A 21,261-nucleotide genomic window follows, 5' to 3' on the forward strand; every position below is an offset into this window, starting at 1 on the left:
TGTAGGCCTTTTAGAAATTCCACCATATGTTGTAACATTGAAAGCCAATGTTAAAATGCCACGAATTCCACAATATAGGATTTCTAGTGAGGGTGAAAAAGCTTTGCTAGCAATCGTTTACGAATTAATTGCAAAGGATGTGATTGAAGAAACACGAGGAAATGTTTGCAATAGTCCTGTTCTGCCTGTTTTAAAACGGACTGACCCCTCTCAGCCACCTGTGTACAGATTCGTGATTGACCTTAGAGAGGTGAATAAAATAGTTATGCCACAATTCCCAGTTGTCCCCGACATTACCACATTATTGACTATGATTCCAGCATCTGCCTCTTGGTTTTCCGTGATTGACCTGAAGAATGCTTTCTTCAGCATTCCGATTGCTGAAGAAAGCAGGGATATTTTTTACTTCAGTTTAGGAGGTCGCAGCTTCCGCTTTAAGCGCGCTCCTCAGGGCTACTGTGAAAGTCCATCAATATACAGTCAAGCTCTAAAAACACAGCTTGATACGATTGTTTTACCTGAAGGTGCTACTCTTGTACAGTATGTGGATGATTTACTCATTGCTGCAGACACTGAGGAAATTTGTAAAAAGGCCACGCTGTCATTATTGCGTCATCTGTGTGATCTTCATCACAAGGTGTCACTTTCCAAACTGCAATATTGCCGACAAGAAGTGACCTACCTAGGTCATCTCTTATCGAAGGAGGGAAGGAAACTGACCCCAGAAAGAATTCAGGCAATAGCGAAATTGAATGTGCCAAGAACACAGAGAGAAGTGCGTGCTTTCTTGGGCATTACATCGTACTGTAGACAGTGGATTCCAAATTTTTCGTTACTGGCCAAACCCTTGGTGGCATTAACGTGTAAAAATACACCCAATCCCGTTCCTTGGTCTGATGAGTGTCAGAACAGTTTTTCTGAATTACGCACAACATTATGTTCGGCTCCTGTGTTAGGTACCCCCAACTACAGTAAGCCTTTCACATTGTATGTCCACGAGAAGGAGGGCTCTGCATTGTCTGTGTTGACTCAGCTATTTGGAGATAGGCAGCGCCCATGCGCCTATTTCTCGTCAACTTTGGACCCGGTAGCTAGAGCATTGCCAAGTTGTTTAAGAGCCACAGCAGCAGCAGCCGTTTCTATTCGACAGTCTGCTGGTCTAGTAATGAATAATACACTAATCGTGATGGTCCCACATGCAGTAGACACATTGTTAAATAGAACCAAGACACAGCACTTAACCAGTGCTCGATTGTCAGGGTACGAACTGACTTTGCTAGCAAGTCATGTGCACATTCAAAAGTGCAACACCCTTAACCCAGCCACGTTGTTACCATTCATAGAATAATCAGATGCTTCAGAACAGCATGATTGTCTTTATAGAACAGAGGAAGAGACGAAAGGAAGACTAGACCTCTTCGACACTCCTCTTGCTGAATGTGATGGTACATTGTGGGTGGATGGTTCATGTTTCAAGCTTCCGAATGGCGATACGACTGCAGCATATGCTGTCACGACTTTGCACACGATCGTTGAAGCTATACGCATCCCACACAATTCAGCTCAGGCAGCGGAGCTAATTGCACTCACGAGAGCATGTGTGTTGTCGAAAGGAATGAAAGTAACTGTCTACACCGACAGCCAGTACGCGTTCGGCGTGGCCCATAGTTTTGGACGATTGTGGAAAGAACGTGGATTTCTGACTTCGCATGGAACTAAAATTAAGCATGGTCAGTTGATAAATGAGCTTCTAGAATCACTGACTTTGCCCTTACAAGTAGCGATTGTGAAATGTAGCGCTCACAAGAAAGTGACTGATGATGTTGGTCGTGGAAATGCGTTCGCTGATAAAACGGCTAAAGAAACTGCGAAGAATGTGATGAGCCGAATGTATGTTGCAGGACCTGCAAGATGGGTTGGTGACATAGGAATGTGTGAAGACACGATAGAGAGTGTGAAGTCCATTCAAGCCGAAGCCACAGAGAAAGAGTTAAGTACGTGGAGAGAAAGTTCGGGTAGAATGGATGCGAGTGGTTGCTGGATTGAATTGTCAGAGCATCAGAGGTGGTTGTTACCCGATGCGTACGTGCTTGCAGTAGTCACAATGGCCCATGGTATGGCTCATATCAGCGTGAAAGGGATTTGCAAGTTGCTGGCTCCAGTATGGGAGAATTCAGGGATTCCCAAGTGTGCAGAAAACGTGGTCAAGAATTGCATGGTGTGTCTGCAACACAATCCTGGTAGGGGAACCCCAACTCCAGCTGGTCATTTTGCACCTCCTACGTATCCGTTAGAGGTTTTGCAGCTAGATTTCATCCATATGGAAAGGTGCAACAGTTTAAAATATGTGCTCGTTGTTGTTTGTGCCTTCTCGAGATGGATAGAAGCATACCCCCTGAAAGACAATACTGCCCTGTCCACAGCGAAAGCCCTTGTGAAAGAGTACGTCCCTAGATTCGGAATGCCTAGAATGGTCTGGTCTGATAATGGGAGTGAATTTGTGGGTTGTGTGATGAAGAGAGTGTGTGAAGGACTAGGTATCCGGCAGAAGTTCCACGCTGCAAATCACCCCCAATCAGCTGGATTAGTAGAATGCTACAACGGCACTCTTAAGTTAAAATTGGCCAAAATACAAGCGAGCACAGGTCTTAAATGGCCTGACGCTCTACCCTTAGCACTCCTATCCACCAGAATGACTGTGCATTCGCGAGTGAAACTCAGCCCCTACTAAATTATTTTCGGCCGCCCGGCCAACGTATGGGGAGTGCCTAGGCCCAAAAAGTTTAGCGAGCTCGAGCACCCCGTTCTACTTGACTATCTATATGAATTGACGGCTAAATTGCGTGTTTTACATCAACAGGTCAACGACACCCTGCCTCCGGTCTCTGAGACTCCGGGACACAGCATGGACCCTGGATCCTGGGTACTGGTGCGAAACTTCCAGAGGACCAGAAACGACCAGCCCAGGTGGACAGGGCCACACCTTGTCCTTCTCTCTACAAGATCGGCAGTGCGAGTGGAAGGGAAAAAGGCCTGGATCCACGGGGTCCACTGCAAGAAGGTCCCTCTTCCTCTGCCATATGACCAGTGGGTCCAGGAAGGTGTCGGCGACTCAGAAACAGACACAGTACCTCGGTTCATACCTTTCAGTGATGCACAAGTAAAAGGAACTAACTCTGAGCGCGAAAACAAGAACATTCTTCAAGAAGGTGTGCCACCGTCAAAACGATTGAACACTTCAGAGCCTGAACTGTTGTTCCAGGACAACACAGTACCGGGAAGACAAAGATACGATTTGAGACCAAGAAATATGAACTAATAAATTAAACTTCTTTTTCCACTTTAAAGCAAAAACCTATGGACTAATAAAGAATTATTTTTCCCTCCAAGTACTATTTTTGAAAAGGCTGCTCCTCCATCAGAAGAAAACGTGCTCATTTTTGTTTTTCGAACCGCCATCCGGGTTCCGCTGCTAGGGCCGCGGTTGCCTAAAAAGTCTTTTGGGTGCAGCTAACGACGTTAGGTCGGGAGTTCTGGTTGGTCTAAGGGAGTTGCCCTGGACTGACAGAAGCATCTTTTAGCAGAATCAACCTACCACCGTGGGCAGCACTCTAGAAAGGATGGAGTTTTCTGAAATGGAAAGGCCTGCCAAACAAATGAACTCTAGACGCCAGTTGTGTACAGTGGCGACAAGGAAAAGTATTTTAATAGTATGCATTTTTATGATATCCAGTGTGATGATATTTCTGATAGGATTCTCTTTTCATGTAACACTCGCACCACCTGCATCCCCTACACCTCCTCCTACTACTGTTTCCCCTCATTCTTTCCACTCCCTTCCTGGCCATGAATCCCATAGGAGATTAGAATTCATTAATAATTCCTTCATTCAGCTCCTGCACCAGCACCAGTTAGTAATGAACACAACTAATTGTTGGGTATGTGGACTTATGCCTCACAAGACGGATAAAGGTATCCCTTATCTAGTTCTACCTTTCAGTCATAATGGTTCTGCGTGGGCATACAGAACGATGTTCATATATGCACGAGAAATCCAACCCCTACGTTCTGTAAAAGACAACCTCAAGACTAGCGCCCTAGTAAAAGGCATAGTTGACATGATTAAGGAAGTAACTTCTTATGAAAATACCCCTAATGACGAGATACTTGCATATGTAGGTTGGAACGTGACCGGATATGGAGCTACTTTAAGTGAGAAACAGCAAGCGAAGAAATCTTCCCCGATCTGGATTGTACCCCATCAAGGTAACTTGTGTCTGCAAGGCATTGGCAGGAATCCCAGAGCTCAGTTAGGGAGAAGTATCTGTACAGAAACATATATTTTTGGGTCTCAGACTTCCCCAGCGTTTTTAGCAGCTAAGGGTACTTATTTCATCTGTCATGATAGAGCCTATACATGGTTGCCCCCTGACTTCTCGGGCTCATGTTTCGTTTCGTTCCTGTTACCTCCCACCTACACAGCAGCGGCGGATTACCACAGGACAAGGGTAGTTAGAGGTGTCTTGAGTGAAGAGGACACTGCAGGTCAAGAATTTGGTGACTTTGCAAAGGGTTTTCTGCCGTTCTGGGGATCCATGGCTAACAGCAGGAACATAAGACAATTGACAAGGGTAGTTGAGTCCACCGTGATTGAAACTGCTGGTGCCCTTAGTAACTTGACTGCTGAGCTCCAGTCGGATCGTCTTATGACCCTTCAGAACAGGGTCGCCTTAGATGTCATCCTTGCAGACCGAGGTGGGGTATGCAGATTGATCCAATCTAGTTGCTGCATTTTTATCCCAGATAACGCTCCAACAGTGTACCAAGCCATCTCCAAACTGCATAAGTTTTCCGAATCTATTCATATGGATAAAGGAGATTGACCGTTAATGGGGTGGTTCTGGGAACTAATATCCAGCTGGGGATGGAAAATCCTGATGGTCATTGGGATGGTCTTAGCCATCCTTTTCCTGTTCTGTCTGTTTGTGAAGTGTGCTACTGCAATATGTGGCCTTTGTGTCACATCATGTATAAGGAAACCTGTATCAAGAGACGAGCTAAGTACTAGGATGATGTTACAGCAACATCTCAATGACTTCAGGAATATCGACCTAAAATCAGATTAACATGAGAGTAGGTTAAATTGCCTATGTAAGGGCAAAAGGAGGGTTTGTAGTACTGAAAATCCAAACTCGTGTAACCATTCAGACGCAAGAATAAAACTTCATCGTATCACGACAGATTTAGTATCAAAAGACCGAGAATGGCGAGTACATTATGTACAAACATTTTCGTCGCATTCGAAGGTTGCTTTCACCTCGAAATCATCACTTATACCCTGAACCCTTGGCTTCCATTTTGTATACGGCAGCCATTTTGTATGTTGCCCTTCACATAGGCTTAATCCAATATCATAAGGACAAGCACTCCTCGATTGACTTTTTCGTGACCTGGGCAGGTTGAAACCATCGCCCCGGGCCAACCCATTTGGTCAGTTCCTCTCCCAGTGGCCGGTCAAGATAGCATCTAGGCGCACCCGGCCATAAAACCCTTTCATCACATCCTCACCCTGCCGAATCTTGCCCACACCTGACCCCGCTCCTTCTTCCCTACTTGTTTTATGATGAGAACATGCTCATTTTATTGGGGAACACCGATATCTGATTGAAATACCGGACCTTGCCGAGTAATTTATTATGTATCAGACAAACGAAATGTGAGCTTGTCATCATAACTCTGTTACTTATTTGTGGTCGAAATATGTGAATAGTATCCTGAAAATCTAGGAATGTTTGCCTGAAGCTTATTATTTTGTATAAGAAGAGAAGCCTGACTTCGTGATTTGAAGCAGTCTCCTGAGAACATACTTCCATGTGTTGTACTTCTAGGACACTTGTTACCTTGGTTGCAGCCAATAAAACCGATCTTTGACTTCACCTAGAAGACTCTGAGTTTCTGTGGTCTGAATCAGGAAAAGGACTCGAGGTCTTTGGGTGTGTATTCCCTGACACCGCTGGGTTACCGGTTAAGCACCGGTTCTGAAAAACCCAGTACCTCAATCCAATCAGTTTCCTATAATGATAATACTTCTAATCAAAGAGAAAGGATCACTTGTCCTGCATAACATGGGGTATGCGGGGATGGTTCTTACTAGTCCCAATAAAAAAACCCTCATACACGTGTTGGACATTTTTTCGATGTTTTAGCGGTATATCTTGGTTCTCCGCTATCCCTCACACGTGTTCGCATAATCATGGGGTTTAGTGGTTTATGCGACCTCCATCCAGGAGGTATTACCCTTGTTAAAAACAGTAGTGATCAGAAATCGTGATTGTGACGTGAAGTAGTGAAATCATAATGAAAATAACAATAAAAAAGCTCTCTAAACCAGACAATTATTTTAATGGTTCTGCTCTTTAGAGGCCCAATTTAAAATTCAAAGTGAGTGAATAAGAGCTATTAGGACTCTTTCACAATAATAACGTGGTATAGGTCGACATGTTTCAGCCCTCCAGTCGCCAAAAGGTCGATGGGGCTTTCATCATATATACTTTAATTCTAATATCACTGTCTCCCTAATGATGTGGATGTAACCCAATCGATACTATCTGCCTAAAGTAACTTTTAAAATCACTTATTGCCAATTTCTCTCACTTGAAATTTAGTTTGGGAGTTTGGGCACTGTCAAAAATTAGACATCAAATGATATCTTGCCCAAATACTTTTGAACTGTACGAAGGAATTTTGGTAAAAAACAGACTACGAATTAGAATCGAGTCTGTTTTCTGTCCCTGTGCCATTGACTTTAACTTAAACTGGTCTCCGGAAGGACTTCCTGGTTCCGGGACCAGAATCGGCAGAGTCAGCACAAGCAGCGTAATGGAGTGACAGAGGTAGCGGCGCTACAGCGATAACCGTAATGTACCTTTTTGTTTTGTTTCAAAACCAGCCACTAAACAACTACTTGTTGTCGTAGTGTTCCTCCCTGACCCGGCTGGATCCCGTTGAGGTTTATTACAACCACGAGATAAGGTATGTGCAAGGAATGAATAGATGGGTGTAACAAGCCGAATCCGGCGATATGAGCATGTCATTGCCTAATTAGTTTGATATAACCACGCAGTTGATTACATACAGACAAACTGAAAGATAGACAGAACCCCAACGCTTGCTTATTAGTTTTAAATGCTACATTCGTTTTATTCCAACATGATGCGTGATGGGCCACACAACCAACTGAATTAGGCCAATACTAGTTATGGAATAGCATTTTTTGCCAATGTGTGAGAGTTGACCCTATCGAGATTTAGGGCGGTCAGTTTCAAAGTATTGCCATTTTTGAGTTGCATAGCCATTGTGCGAAAAAGAAGTTCCTGGTGTTTGAATACCAGTCAACTAGTCTTAAATGTTTATTACCATACCCTTCCCTTGTCTAGTTTGTCTTTTTAATCTTACAGGTACTCTCTGACCCTGTCAAAGAACAACGCAACAATATGTTCTATTGAATTCTTTCATTACATATAGAGACGTGAGAGGTCTCTATTCACTTGAGCACTGTGGTCCTGATGAAAGCCCCATCGACCTTTTGGCGACTGGAGGGCTGAAACATGTCGACCTATACCACGTTATTATTGTGAAAGAGTCCTAATAGCTCTTATTCACTCACTTTGAATTTTAAATTGGGCCTCTAAAGATCAGAACCATTAAAATAATTGTCTGGTTTAGAGAGCTTTTTTATTGTTATTTTCATTAGGATTTCACTACTTCACGTCACAATCACGATTTCTGATCACTACTGTTTTTAACAAGGGTAATACTGCCTGGATGGAGGTCGCATAAACCACTAAACCCCATGACTATGAGAACACGTGTGAGGGATAGCGGAGAACCAAGATATACATCTAAAACATCGAAAAAAATTCCAACACGTGTATGAGGATTTTTTATTGGGACTAGTAAGAACCATCCCCGCATACCCCATGTTATGCAGGACAAGTGATCCTTTCTCTTTGATTAGAAGTATTATCATTATAGGAAACTGATTGGATTACGTATTCCTATTCTCCCCCATCACTGATTTTGCACAAAGAAGTATGGACAAGATAAATAGGACATTGTTGATGATAGGTGCAGTTCGACTTTCGACATACCTCAGTCCGAACAGAAGTTGAACCCTCAATCCCCTGACCGACTATCTAGAATGTCTGACCAATGATTTTACGACCCAGAAGAAGACTACCTCCGAGTCCCGGTCTATCTGAGTCACTGAAACATGACTGCCAAGTGCAGTAGTGCAAACCTTTCCGCTCACTCACTCGTAAACAAAAACCACACAGTGTTTGTTAGTTTTAAAGTTTTATTTTTAATTAAGAAATTAAAACATTATTTCTTTATTTTTAATAGCGTAGTATTCTGATGGATGAAGATGACGTTAAAGTTTAAACAACTTTCCTATGAATGAAATTAGTATGACTCAAACTTATTAATAGTTAACAGACACGTGAAATTATTAGAATAACTGTGTGGGAGCCCCCACATTCTTTAAAGTACTTAAAGTACTTCTGGTGATGACTTAGTAGTAGTTGGTGAATCGTCTGGCAGAAGGTCAATGGAATCTTCTTTCTGTAATGAGAAAAATGGTGCACGTTAAGCAAGCATTCATCAGTTGTCATAAGAAGAAGTGTAGCATTTAATGGAATATGCATATAAAAGGTTAACACCCTCCCCAAAACCGTTAATTTTTTTCAATCCCAGTAATAAAAAATGTGTTATGTAACATTTTCTTCCATTACGAGACAAAATAGGGGGTTGTGTATGGCATCTGAAAATATGACATGTTTTTCCTAGATGTCACAACATCTGATGCGGCACAGATGACCACCAGTGCCGGGGCCAGCAGTGCGGAGGGATCCACTCTGGATGCGGCGGTGCCAGCAGGAAGAGCTGGGGGGGAAGACTCAGCGGCTGCGGATGGTGGTAAGTTAATATACTCCTTAACTATTGAAATTTTTTTGAGTAGGTTCGCAAAGGAATGTATGATGTACTGTACAATAGTACACAGTACACTAGTATAAGTACACTGTACTGTCAAGAACATATACTAATTTAGAACACTTTTTGGGCTATCACAGAGAAGACAGTCAACCTTGACTTTTAATAGCATTAGCGGCGGTACTTCTCTGGTAACCAATGGCCCCCTCTATTTCACTTCAACTCAGCTGGAAATTTTTTATTGTGAAGCCAAGTCATAGCAGATGTAGTTTAGGGATGTGAAGAACGAAAAGTTAAAGAAGGGTGAAACGAAGGATGAGCGAGTCTTAATATTTATGACTGTAAAGAATGGTTTTGTTGAATGCAATTCAACATAAGAAGACGGTGGTTTCCAAAATATAATGAAAAGGGTGTTAGTTGGTTGTTGACAAAAATACATTTTGGTACATTTGAGACATTAAGAAGAATCATAGACGTACTTTGGAAGCCTGGATGTTATCTTCTTTATCCTCCTCGTCGATAGCAGAGGTGTATGATGTAGTAGAGCAGACGCTGAGTGGATGAAGTATGGCCAGTGGCAGTGCCACCCCTATAGAAAAGTAAGACATTCCTATCCCCACCTGCATGTACTGCTTAAAGTACTGCGAGTCTGCATCATCATGGCCTGAGTCTGTATTTCTTGGGTGAAAGCTGAGTGAGCTGCTATTATGGCGGCTACCACAAGTTCACGTACCAGTAATTTCTTTTGCAAAACAAGAGAAAAAAAGTAAAAAAGACCTTTTAATTTCAAATTTGTTTTATTGGTTTTAAGAGCAAGAAAGACAGGCGATGCAAAACAGTAGGTGTACTGTAGGCATATATAGCGAGCGAGGGGGCGTGGCTTGGCTGCTGAGGAAAATGGACGGGTGAGCGCTGAGCTCCGTGGCGGCCTCCCCTAATTATCCTGTCAAATCTCATCCGGGTGACCCTGGGCCCTGTGATTCCCTGCATCCCCTCCCGCGAGCAGGGTGGCTTGAACGGCGGTGGCGGAGTCGGCCTGGCACCGGTGTGGGGCAGCGCCGCGCCTGAGACATCACGGACGGCGCCGGCCATTTTCGGCAGCCTGGTTGCTCGGCCGCATCCCCGGCCTCGATTTATCAGGAGGCCGATCTGCGGTGGGGGCCGGCCGGCCGCCGGCTGGCGAGAGGGACGGAGCCCAGAACTTGCAGGCGGTTGCAGCGGCGGAGCCTGGACTATCTGCATAGCGGCGCACTGGCGAGGCCGATTCAGCAAGGACTGGAGGTGAGGGGGCTGGAGGCATCCTAAAGCTCCGAGGGCCTACCGGACACCTAACGCGGGACGCGGGATTGGGAAGAGCCCGAGCCTGCGCCACCTTCCCGAGGGGTGCTCAGCCGAAGCTGGACAATTGCTGCCTGAGGCCGGGGGGGCCCGGTCACTGCAGAGAGGCTTGACGGAACGGCGCCGCGGACCCCCGAGGCGGCCTGATCGTTTGGGGCCCTGCTGGCTGCGATTGGCGAGGGGTGCTGGGGCGCGCTTTGGGAGCCCACGGACGTGGCGGGGTCCGCACCCCAGGGGCGGCCATCTCCGGGCGTGCTGCTCCCAGGCCCCCTCGTGGCTGGAACTCTGACTACCCACCCCCGACGCTGAACGGTGGTGGCCGCGCTACATGCCGCCTGCCGGGCACGTCACCACTGTCCCTGGAAGGGCGGCTCACCTGAGAGGGCTCCCCGTGGCTGCTGACCTGGGCTGAGAAGCGCGCTGGCCTAGCGCTGGTGGGGGGCCGCCGGCCTTTGGAGCCCGTGGAGCCGAGGCGCGTGTGGCGCGAGGAGTGTCCCCCTGAACTTGCGGCCTTGTGGGTGCTGACCGACCGGCGCAGCGTGCCTCCTGAACGGACCTACTTGGGGGAAAGCACCAAACCCAATATCGGGGAGAGACGAGACCGGACGCCTTCATGGGGAAGCGCCCGAAGCCTCCCCCGGGCGCTGCTGAGGGGCCTGCGGACAACCGGGCCCCCACGCCGGACACTGGTTCGACGACGGGCCTACCGCAGGGCCAACTGGAGCAGATCTTGAAGGCCATCACCGACACCAGGGAGGCTTTGCAGCGCAACATCGGTCAGGTATCTACGAGTCTGGGTCTTCTACGAGCGGACCACGGGAAACTGGCGGACCGGGTCAAGAGGGCTGAGGGCCGGATGGACGCCCTGGAACCCACGGCTAAAGCGACGGAGGCCTTGATGGGGGAGCTGCAGCAAAGGGTCCAATTGCTGGAACAGAGGGCGGAGGATGCCGAAGGACGCAACCGCCGCAATAATGTACGCGTGGTGGGCCTGCCTGAAAAGATTGAAGGGGCGGACATGCTGGGCTATCTAGAGTTGTGGCTACGGGACGTGGTGGTCCCGGAGGGTTTGTCGCCGTTCTACACTCTGGAACGTGCTCATCGAGTACCGGCTCGGCCCCCAGCCGAGGGCCGGCCTCCTCGACCGGTGGTGGCACGCCTGCTGCACTACAGGGATCGTGATCTCATCCTGCAAAAGGCACGAGCGCTGGGGCCTTACAAGGTGGACAACGCCCAGGTTTCCATTTATCCGGATTATTTCTTGGAGGTGCAGAGACAGCGATCCACCTTTCTGGCGGTCAAGAAGGCCCTTCGAGAAGAGGGTATCCGCTACTCTCTCTTATTCCCGGCCCGATTGCGGATCATGTTGGATGGTCAAACTTACTTCTACGATTCTCCCGACGCAGTGTGGGACTGGCTGGAGTTGTACAGGACCGGCGCGGATGCACATCGGATGACAGGGGAGCAGAGGAGAGCGACACCGAGACCTAGACGGAACAGGAGGCCCAAGAGACGACCGCCGAACACTCGAACACCCTCTGTCTCACAGACTGAGCTGGAGCGCAGGGATGCTCTCCGGGCAGTCTCTGCCATCTCCGAGACAGTGGGTTCGACATCTGCAGTGGAATCGGGCTCCCGAGGGGGCACTGATGAGGCGGTGTCGGAGGAGTCGGGGACGGGGGGCCCGTGCTGCCCCATGTCACTCCTGGAACTGCTGATGACTTGCTGGACGAATGATCCTAATGCCCCCTGAAGTGGTATTGTATAAGCTGATGTATCCCTGGTTTGGGTTTGGGGCGAGGACATGTCGTCTGAGTAGGAGAAGACCTGGTGTTGGGCGACTATTTTATTCAGTGGCTCCTGCCTTGATTAGGGTGGGGGTGCGGGGTGCCCTGGGCACGATGGGGAGAGCTGTTTGGGGATATGTGTTGCTTGCGGTCCATTGGAAATAGCGACGAGCCGCCCCCCCTCTCTCACACCTATTGTGAGACTCTGGTAGTTACCAGGGACTGTTCCTTTTGGGATTTCGGCATTTGGATGGGTTTCTACTGTTTGGGGCCTATTCTGGGGAGGGGTGGGAAGCGGGACTGTTGGGTGGTGTTAGGGTTCTGGTTTTGGGGCGTGGTCAGTGTGCGTGCGATTCTTTCTGTATTCGGAACTGTACTGGTTGCTTTGAATGGGGACTGTGCCTGAACTGAAGTGTGTGACCTGGAATGTGAGGGGATTGAATTCCATGCTGAAACGTCATAAAGTCCATGCCTATCTTGTCCGCAGGGGGATCCAGGTTTCCTTCTTGCAGGAAACCCACATCGACCAGACGGAGGGGCGGGCTCTGCAGCGCAGATGGCGGGGTCAATTGTTTTACACAGTGTTCTCGGCCTTTGCGAGGGGGGTCTTGATCTGGGTACGGGCAGGGGTTCCCTTCCAACCTTTGGTAACAGTGGTCGACACTGAGGGGAGATTTGTGGCTGTTCAGGGCCGCTTAGATGGGAGGGACGTGACGCTTTGCAGCATCTATGCCCCAAATGTGGAACAGCCTGCCTTCTTTGCGCACTTGTCTGGGAAACTGGCGACTGTCCTGGCCGGCACGGTCCTACTAGGGGGGATTTTAACTCTGTACTAGACGTCAATTTAGATAGATCTCACCCACCTCTGGCGGAGGCGGCAGCTCATAGACTAGCGAAGAGTAGGAGAGAGTGGCAAAGTAGCTGGGGCCTGGTCGATGCATGGCGGACCCAGCACCCCACAGAGAGGGATTTCTCCTTTTATTCCCCTCCACACGATCTGCATGTTCGTCTTGACAGCATTCTCTGCTCACCGGATGCCCAAAGCCAGGTTCGCCATAGCGAATGCTTGGCCAGGACGATATCCGACCATAACCCTTGCTTAGTGGTGGTCCAGTGGATGAGGCGACGTCAAGCTATCCCGACATGGCGGTTGGAATCCTTTGGCGCTGGAGGACCCAGCGTTTAAGGCTGATGTACGCGTCGGTGTGGAAAACTATTTTGATGCTAATGCGGGCACGGCTTCCAGTAGGGCGCTGGAGTGGGACGCCTTTAAGCGGTGATTCGGGGCGTCTGCATATCGGCTACCGCGGGAGTCCGTAAGACCCTCCTGCAAGATGTTGTACGAAGCGAGGACCACTTGCGCGATGAGGAACGGCGCAGCCACGCGAATCCGGAAGCTCTTGGGGCAGTATCGGCCGCACGGGAGGAAGTGGCATCAGCAATGGAAAAGCTGCGCTGCTTTGATTATAAGGAGTTCCTTGTTCGGGCTCATGCTGAGCGTGACAAGGTGGGCTCACTACTAGCGTGGTTGGCCGGCCCTGGGACCCGTGGCACCCCGATTGTGGCGCTGGTCGCCCCGGAGGGACACATGGTCTATACGCAAACGGAGATCAATGATCAATTCCTCACGTACTATGCGCGCTTATATAGGAGCAGGATGCCGAATACCCCGGTTGAGCTGGAGGAATTCCTGTCAGCAGCACAGCTGCCCCGGCTCGACCCGGAACACGCGAACCATCTGGGCGGAGATATCTCTGCAGGAGAGATTAGAGTGGCCATCGGTCACAAGGCCCGCCACAAGACCCCTGGCACGGATGGGCTACCGATAGAATTTTATGCGGCCTACGCGGACGTACTGATCCCGCGACTGCAGACGGTTTATCGGGAGGCCTGGGACACCGGGATCTTGCCGGCGTCCACTCGTGAGGCGTTGGTGATACCCCTCTTGAAGCGGGACGGCGATGCGAGTTGCCGCTTGGCCTACCGCCCACTCTCTATGCTCACGACGGACTATAAGGTCCTGAGTAAGATCCTTGCGACGCGGCTTCTGGCCCACATGCGCACCTTGGTTCACTGCGATCAGGCGGGCTTTATTCCCCAGCGCACCACCGCCACCTGTGTGCGCCGGCTGCTTCGGATCATGGGGGGTGAGGCCGCTGCACAGCCGGGTGCCGCTGTCCTCTCGATTGACATCGAGAAAGCATTGACAGTGTTGAGTGGCCATACCTGCTCCGTGTGCTGGAGGCCTTTGGCCTGGGCGAGCGCTTTGTAAAGTGGACCGCCCTTCTCTACGCCGCGGCTACTGCCCGAGTCAAGACGGGGGCCACCATCTCTGCCCCTTATGCAGTAGGTCGAGGGACCCGACAGGGATGCTCCCTGTCCCCCCTGTTATTTGCGCTCGCTATCGAGCCACTGGCAGCTCACGCCCGCATGGGTCGAGCGTATGCCGGCCTTCCACTGAGAGCCGACACCCACTATATCTCCCTCTATGCGGACGACTGTTTGCTGTTTCTGGCGGACACGGGCGACTCCCTGCGTGGAGCCGAGCGATTGCTGTCGGATTTTGGCCGTCTCTCAGGACTGAGCGTCAACTGGGGGAAGTCTTGCCTTTTCCCGCTGACGCCGGGGCGGATGACTCTCAACCGGAGGGTGAGTTACGATGGGAATACCATTGCCTCCCTTATCTGGGTACGCACAACTACCACTCGCCGTTGGCCCTCTTAGAGGGTAACATCAACAGAGCAATTCGGAGCTTGCAGGGATGCATGGGATTCTGGCGGACGCTGCCGCTTTCGGTCGCGGGACGAGTGGCGTTATTAAAGATGGTGGCACTTCCGCGATTGCTATATCTGTTTCGCACTTTGCCGATCTGGATCCCTGCGTCGGTCTTTAACAGACTCCGCTCCATAACCTCTGTGTTCATCTGGGGGTCGGGCAGACGACGAGTTGCACTAGCGACGCTGATGCGCCCCAGGGCGGACGGGGGATTAGCGTCGCCGGACTTTGAGTGGTACGACTTGGCGGCGCAACTGCAGTGGCTCACCCAAGCGGTGGCTTTGGAATTTCGAGGTCCAGAGGAAGTAGCGGGCAGACTATTCCCGAGACACGTCCTCTCTTTTATAATCTTGGGCCAGAAATTGGACCTTGCTCGGCTAACAATGGAGGAGCGTACGATGCGTAGCTGCTGGCTTCGTTGCCACAGGCGCGCCAGTGCCACTCACTCTTATGCCCCCGAGATCCCGTTAGGGATGTGCACGGCCTTCCCACATGGTGGCGACTGATCCGCACTGGCGACATGGGAGGAGCTTGGCTTGCAAATGATTGGCGATCTTTACAAAGACGGATCGCTGCTGACGTTCCAGGAGCTGCGGGACACCTACGATCTCCCGAGAGGTGACTACCTGCTACATGCCTCGTTAGTAGCCGGTATTCGCCGACACTGGAAGAGTGGACTTGCCGAACCGCCGACCTCGGAGGGCTGCCAGTATGTGGTTGCGGCTGCTGGCACTTACAAGGCCGTCACATGCCTTTACAGGAAGTTGTCGACGGCCACATTGCGGCCCCTGGATGGGCTGAGAGCCAAATGGGAAGGGGATATTGGGCGCCCAATTCCTGAGTCGACATGGCCCCAACTCTTGCGGCGGGCATGGAAGGGCACTAGGAATGCCAGGTTCCAGCTGGTCCAGTTTTTCACCCTGCACCGAGCGTACTTAACACCGGTTAAGATCTCGCAATATTTTGAGGGTGCATCTTCGCTCTGTCCTAGATGTAGGACACCGGAAGCAGACTTCGCGCACATGCTATGGACCTGCAGTACACTGGTTGGTTACTGGGAAGCAGTAATATCTTGCCTGAATGCTGGCAGATTGAAGCTGAAATGGGCGTTTGCCTATTGTTGTGGTTCCCTCACACCCCTCGCACTCGCGTTACCAGTAAATTTTACGATTTGGGCCTGATACTCGCCAAACGGGAGATCACCATGCACTGGAAATCTAGCCAGGGGCCCAGCTACTTGCGTTGGAAGACCACTCTGGAGCGATGGGCGAAAGCAGAGAGCGTTTTGCGGCTGCGACAGGCCAGGAACCTAGATAATGACAAGGCTCTGGAGGTGGCTAAAGCGTGGGAGGCCCTGGTTGTTGAGCTCCAGCAGCCTGAGAGCGAACTGAGCGAAGATGAGGGAGGAATAACATAGTAGGGGCACTGTTTTAGGGAACACCTCACTTCCAGCGAGACACACACGATTCACGAACGATAGCAGGGGATCTGAGAAATCGGATTCCCCATTGACGTGCGCTATTAACCCCTTGTTACGACCCTTGCAATGGGAATGACCATGTTGACACTGGAATGACGGTAGAGGGAGGAATGCAGCACACTGACCAGGGGGGAGGGAAAGGGGAGGACTAGGTTTGGGGGAATGTTCTATACCAAAGGTGTCTTGCCCGAAATGTACGATTCTCCTGATTTATTGGCTAGCGTCATCCTAGCTTTTCTTTTCTGCACTGTTATAATTTTGTGCTTGACCACCAATAAAAATTGTTTTTGCAAAAAAAATATAGCGAGCGAGACAGACAGGCAAGTCTTCTCTATGAATCTTCAAGGAAGCAAATAAACCATGCCTACATGGAGATGCGTTGCCGACACTTTGGTGAAGGCGCCATGTAAGAAAGTCAATCGAACAGAACAGTAAGAAGAACCCAACCCCCCACCCTTTACCCAACTTTACCACCCTCCCCCCACCCCGACCAGTATGTAGTTTGTCCGGAGCCTCTATCATAGCACATTCAGAGTGGTGTGTTTCAAGGTGTTCAAGTTCGTGGTGGATCTCGTGGTGGTTCCGTGAGCCGCAGAATGCGGAGATATTTCGGGCATGTGATTTCGTGAAATTCTCTGGATAAGAGGGACAGGAGCGGTTGCCAGACCTTCTGGAATGAGTTAGCCGTGTGTGTGAGCGCGGCCTGGATACGTTCCATGCCTAACGTGAACCACAGTTTATGCAGCCAGCCAGTGTGGGTGGGTATGGTGGTGGATCCCCAGAGTGACAGGATGTGTTGTGACGCTGCCTGTACGGCAATGCCCATCTGTTTGCCACGAGGAGACCTTAAGGGAAATGTGAGTGCGTTGGGCAGCCCTAGGATTGTGTATGCAGGAAAGTGCGGGATTTCAGTTTCAAATGTGGAATCGATATCATCTAAAACCACTTTCCAGTACCCTTGCAGAGCGCGGCATTCCCACAGAAGGTGGGTCAGAGTGCCCTTTTCACCGCAGCCCCTCCAACACAGCGCGCTTCGAAGAGGATTGCTTTGATTGAGTCTTGCCGGGGTAAGATGCCAGTAGATGGCCAGTTTCACCGCCGATTCCCTGGCACTAGTATTACGAGTGGTGTGTGCAGCTCTGTAGTGTATAAACCCCCACTCCTTGGGTGATAATGCCCTTCTGAGTTCTGATTCCCAGCGTTTCTGTCCCGCCGTCTTAACTGGGCCAGCCACGGGGGATAACATCTTGTAAAGTTCTGAGCTAAGGTGCCTATCCGAGTCTTTCGTCATCAGCCATTTCTCAAATGGCGTCATTTGCCGAGCAACTAGGGGAGCGCAGTCCGGGTTCAAGAGCCAGTGGCGGAGTTGGAAGTATTGGAACATGTGAGGTTTGGTTACTCCGTAGCCTCGCGTGATATCGACGAGTGGGAGAAAACCCTCCAAGTCGAAGAGCTGGCCGGCCGAACGGCAGTCCTTACCACGCCATTGTAGAAAGGCACGAGGATCAGTGCCCGGCGGGAATTCTGGATTGTCGAAGGGCGGAGTGAGCGGGGAGGGGAAAGTCGTCAGGCCTCGCCTGACCGCCACCATGTCCCAGGTCTTCATGATGGTGCGTGTGATGGGGGAGCGGAGGAGGTATCGTGGTCTATGCTGGCGGGCAAGGAATGGGATCTTCCACAGTGATGTCTGAGCCATCGCCCTGCCTTGAAATAGCCATCTCTTTTCGGACTCAGGCCTGTACCACTCCACCAAGTAGCGGAGTTGTGAGGCTTGAAAATATTGCAGGAGATTAGGGATCCCGAGGCCCCCCTCATCAACACCTCTGTGCGCCACCTGTTTATGCAGCCTTGCGCGTTTCTTTTCCCAGATGAACTGATGGAGGGCATTTTGTAGATCAGCAAGCGCACCCGGCGGCGGTAGTACTGGGAGGGTCTGGAAGATATACAAGATTTTAGGTAAGGCTGACATCTTTACTGCTGCTATGCGGCCTAGCAAGGAGAGGGGTTGTTTCGACCATTGCGTGAGGTCGGCTCGGATTTGGGAAGTAAGTGTTTTATAAGTAAGGGTCACCGTTGAGTCCGTGGAGGAGGTAAGAGTGATCCCCAGGTATGGGAGCTGCGTGGAAGTTTGTAGGTCGCAACCAAAGTCAGGCGTTGGGGTGTGAGGGTCGGCATTGCAGCCCAGGGATAAAATCAGGGATTTCCCCCGGTTGATTTTGAAGCCAGACACCGCTCCAAAGCTCTCCAGTTCTTCCAGGAAAGCAGGTATAGAGCTGGACGGTCGGTCTAGAGCAGCGATAATATCATCGGCATAAAGCCCCACTACGTGAGGTCCATGGCCGAAGGAGACTCCGCTAATGCGAGGATTGTCTCGGATTTTCTGCACCAGGGGTTCCACGTACAGGGCGAACAGAAGGGGCGAAAGAGGGCACCCTTGACGCGTGCCCCGTTGTATGTCGAAGAGGTCCGATTTAAGGCCGCCCGATCTGACCCGGGCCATAGGGTGGTGGTAGCAGCTTGCGATCCAGGCTTGAAATCGGTCGCCCAGCTGGTATCGCTGCAGGACCTTCTGCAAGTAGGTCCAATCGACTTGGTCGAATGCCTTCTCCGCATCGATAGCCAGTAGCTCCGAGTTTTGAAAGTGAGTTTTATCCACGAGGTGCAGTAGTCGTTTAGTATTATCGCTGCATTGGCGGTTTGGGACAAAGCCCGATTGGTCCGGTTCGAGGATACCCGGCAGGCAAGGGCCCAAGCGGGCCGCTAATACCCCCGTGAATAGTTTCAAATCTAAGTTAAGTAGGGAGATGGGGCGGAACAATGTGTCGGGGGTTTGCCCGGCTTGGGCAGTACCACTATGTCAGCCGCCAGCATGTCCGGTGGTATGGAGCTCCGACCCTCGAAAGAATTAAACAACCTCGCGAGTATTGGAGCTATGACCTGGCCGAAGAGTTTGTAAAAGCCTGATGAAAAGCCATCAGGTCCTGCGGATTTGAGCGGGCGGAGGCGTGAGATGGCGGCTAGGACTTCGTCAGGGCGAATAGGAGCGTCTAGGGCCTCTGCGTTTGCTGGACACAGCGGTGTGATGTCCGCCGATTGCAAGTACGCGTCGACGGCGGCTGGCGATACTTTATCCTCGCTATACAGGGAGGCGTAAAAGGAGCGGAAGGCGGTAGCAACCTGTGCATCTTCGGTAAGGGTATCACCGGAGTTGTCCAGGAGAGTGGTGATTTTTGAGCGTTGAGTCTTGGCTTTTAGGGCGCTGGCCAGAAGGCGCCCGGTGCGGTTGCCTCCTACGTAGTACGTATGGCGGAGCCGAAGAGCGGCAAATTCCGCTCTGTCAGTGTCGAGGCTGGCCAGTTGAGCCCTGGCGGCTTTCAGCTGACGCCAAATTCTCGGGCGCAGGTGCGACTATGAACCCTTTCTAGTTCAGCTACTTGTGCTGTGAGGTCAGCCCTCTTGTCTTTGCGAATCTTGGCGTCAGCAGCTGTGATAGCGATCAGTTCCCCCTGATTACGGCTTTTAAGGCTCCCCAAAGGGTCGACACCGAGACTGCGGAGGTATCATTAGTGGCGAGGTAGTCCGAAATGCATTTATGAATTTGTTTAATAACGGCCGGTCTTTGCAAAAGGGGTTCATTGAGCCTCCATGAGCCAGGGGTGCGTGGTGACTTGGGCATACTGAGTGTCAGTTCCACCGCATCGTGGTCCGAGAGGGCCGCTGGGACAATGGAAACCTCGGTGACGTGAGAGACCAGTTCTGAAGAGCCCAAGAAGTGATCTAGGCGCGCGTATGTGTGGTGTACATGGGAATAGAAGGTGAAGCGCGCTGTGTTGGGGTGCGCCGTCCTCCGGAGATCTAGAAGACCCCTCTCCTGCAGCCAGGACCCGCCCGCCTCTGATAGCGCGCCGGTATCTCCATAGCGGTGCCCAGACCTATCCTTATTCGTGTCCATGACTAAATTGAGGTCCCCCCCAATGAGCAGCTGAGAATGAGGTGACTGTAGTGTTTCGGAGAGTGCAGTTTTCAGGAATGGTTCCTGACCTGTGTTGGGTGCGTAGATGGAGCCTATCGTCAGTGTTCTATTCCCTACAAGGAAGGTGTAGGCCAGGAGGCGTCCCTTAATTTCTCCTACTTTGGCCCCCACCCGGCCCCGGAAACGCCGGGACACGAGAACGGCCACCCCTGCTTTCTTAGATGGAAGAGAAGAGAAGTATTGCTGAGGAAAAGCCCGGGAGCGCAACCTGTGCCAATCTTTAGTCAGGAGGTGGGTTTCCTGCAATAAGCAGATGTCAGCCTCTGAGTGTTCTAGGTAGGAGATGACTGCCCTTCTCTTAATCGAATTGTTGAGGCCTTTTACATTGAGAGACAATATCTTGAGTGTATCAGTCATCATGGGAGAATATGAAGATATCCGAGTTTAGCAGCGTAGGTCGCGGTTGCGCATAGTAAGCTATAGTTAACACCTGGAACCTGTAGAAGTCCCTTGGCATACTGGTCCCCGCCCTCGTTCCCCACACCGCCCTGCCTGCAACACTGTTCCCCCCCACTCCCCCCTACCCAACCATCCCCGATGAACCTCCCCGACCCCAACAGAGTGAACCTCCCCAGTCCCAACAGAGCCCCCCTCCACCCCCTCATTCACCCCCCAACCTCCCCAGAACAAACCCCAAAACTAGAACTATTCATAGTCTCAGGCCTATTCGTGCCTGACACAGGTCCGTAGAAAGTCAATGGAAAGGGTACCATGGTAGCGGCCGAATCGGCGGCCCCCCGACCTGTTGCCCCAGTATGAAAAAAAAAAACCCAGGATAACATTGCCTTACAGATCGGTTGCAGTGTTGTCCGCCACTTCTTGCACAGCTGCCTCTCGTTCTTGAGCGACTGTGGCCG

General features: G+C 50.7%; 1 long non-coding RNA gene across 2 annotated transcripts in view; it reads left to right on the forward strand.

Annotated features, from left to right (window-relative positions):
- The window catches only part of LOC144827694 (uncharacterized), a 61,584-nt gene extending 52,608 nt beyond the window's left edge, over positions 1-8,976 (forward strand). The window contains exon 3 of one of the 2 annotated variants that reach the window (XR_013610309.1): positions 8,848-8,976. This is a non-coding gene — a long non-coding RNA (uncharacterized LOC144827694). Of the gene's footprint in view, positions 1-2,860; positions 5,944-8,847 lie in introns of those variants that run through there. The other variant, XR_013610310.1, reaches the window with a different exon arrangement.
- The last annotated feature ends 12,285 nt before the right edge of the window (positions 8,977-21,261 follow it).

This window comes from Lissotriton helveticus, chromosome 4_1 (assembly GCF_964261635.1).
Source record: "Lissotriton helveticus chromosome 4_1, aLisHel1.1, whole genome shotgun sequence".
NCBI classification, from domain to species: Eukaryota; Metazoa; Chordata; class Amphibia; order Caudata; family Salamandridae; genus Lissotriton; species Lissotriton helveticus.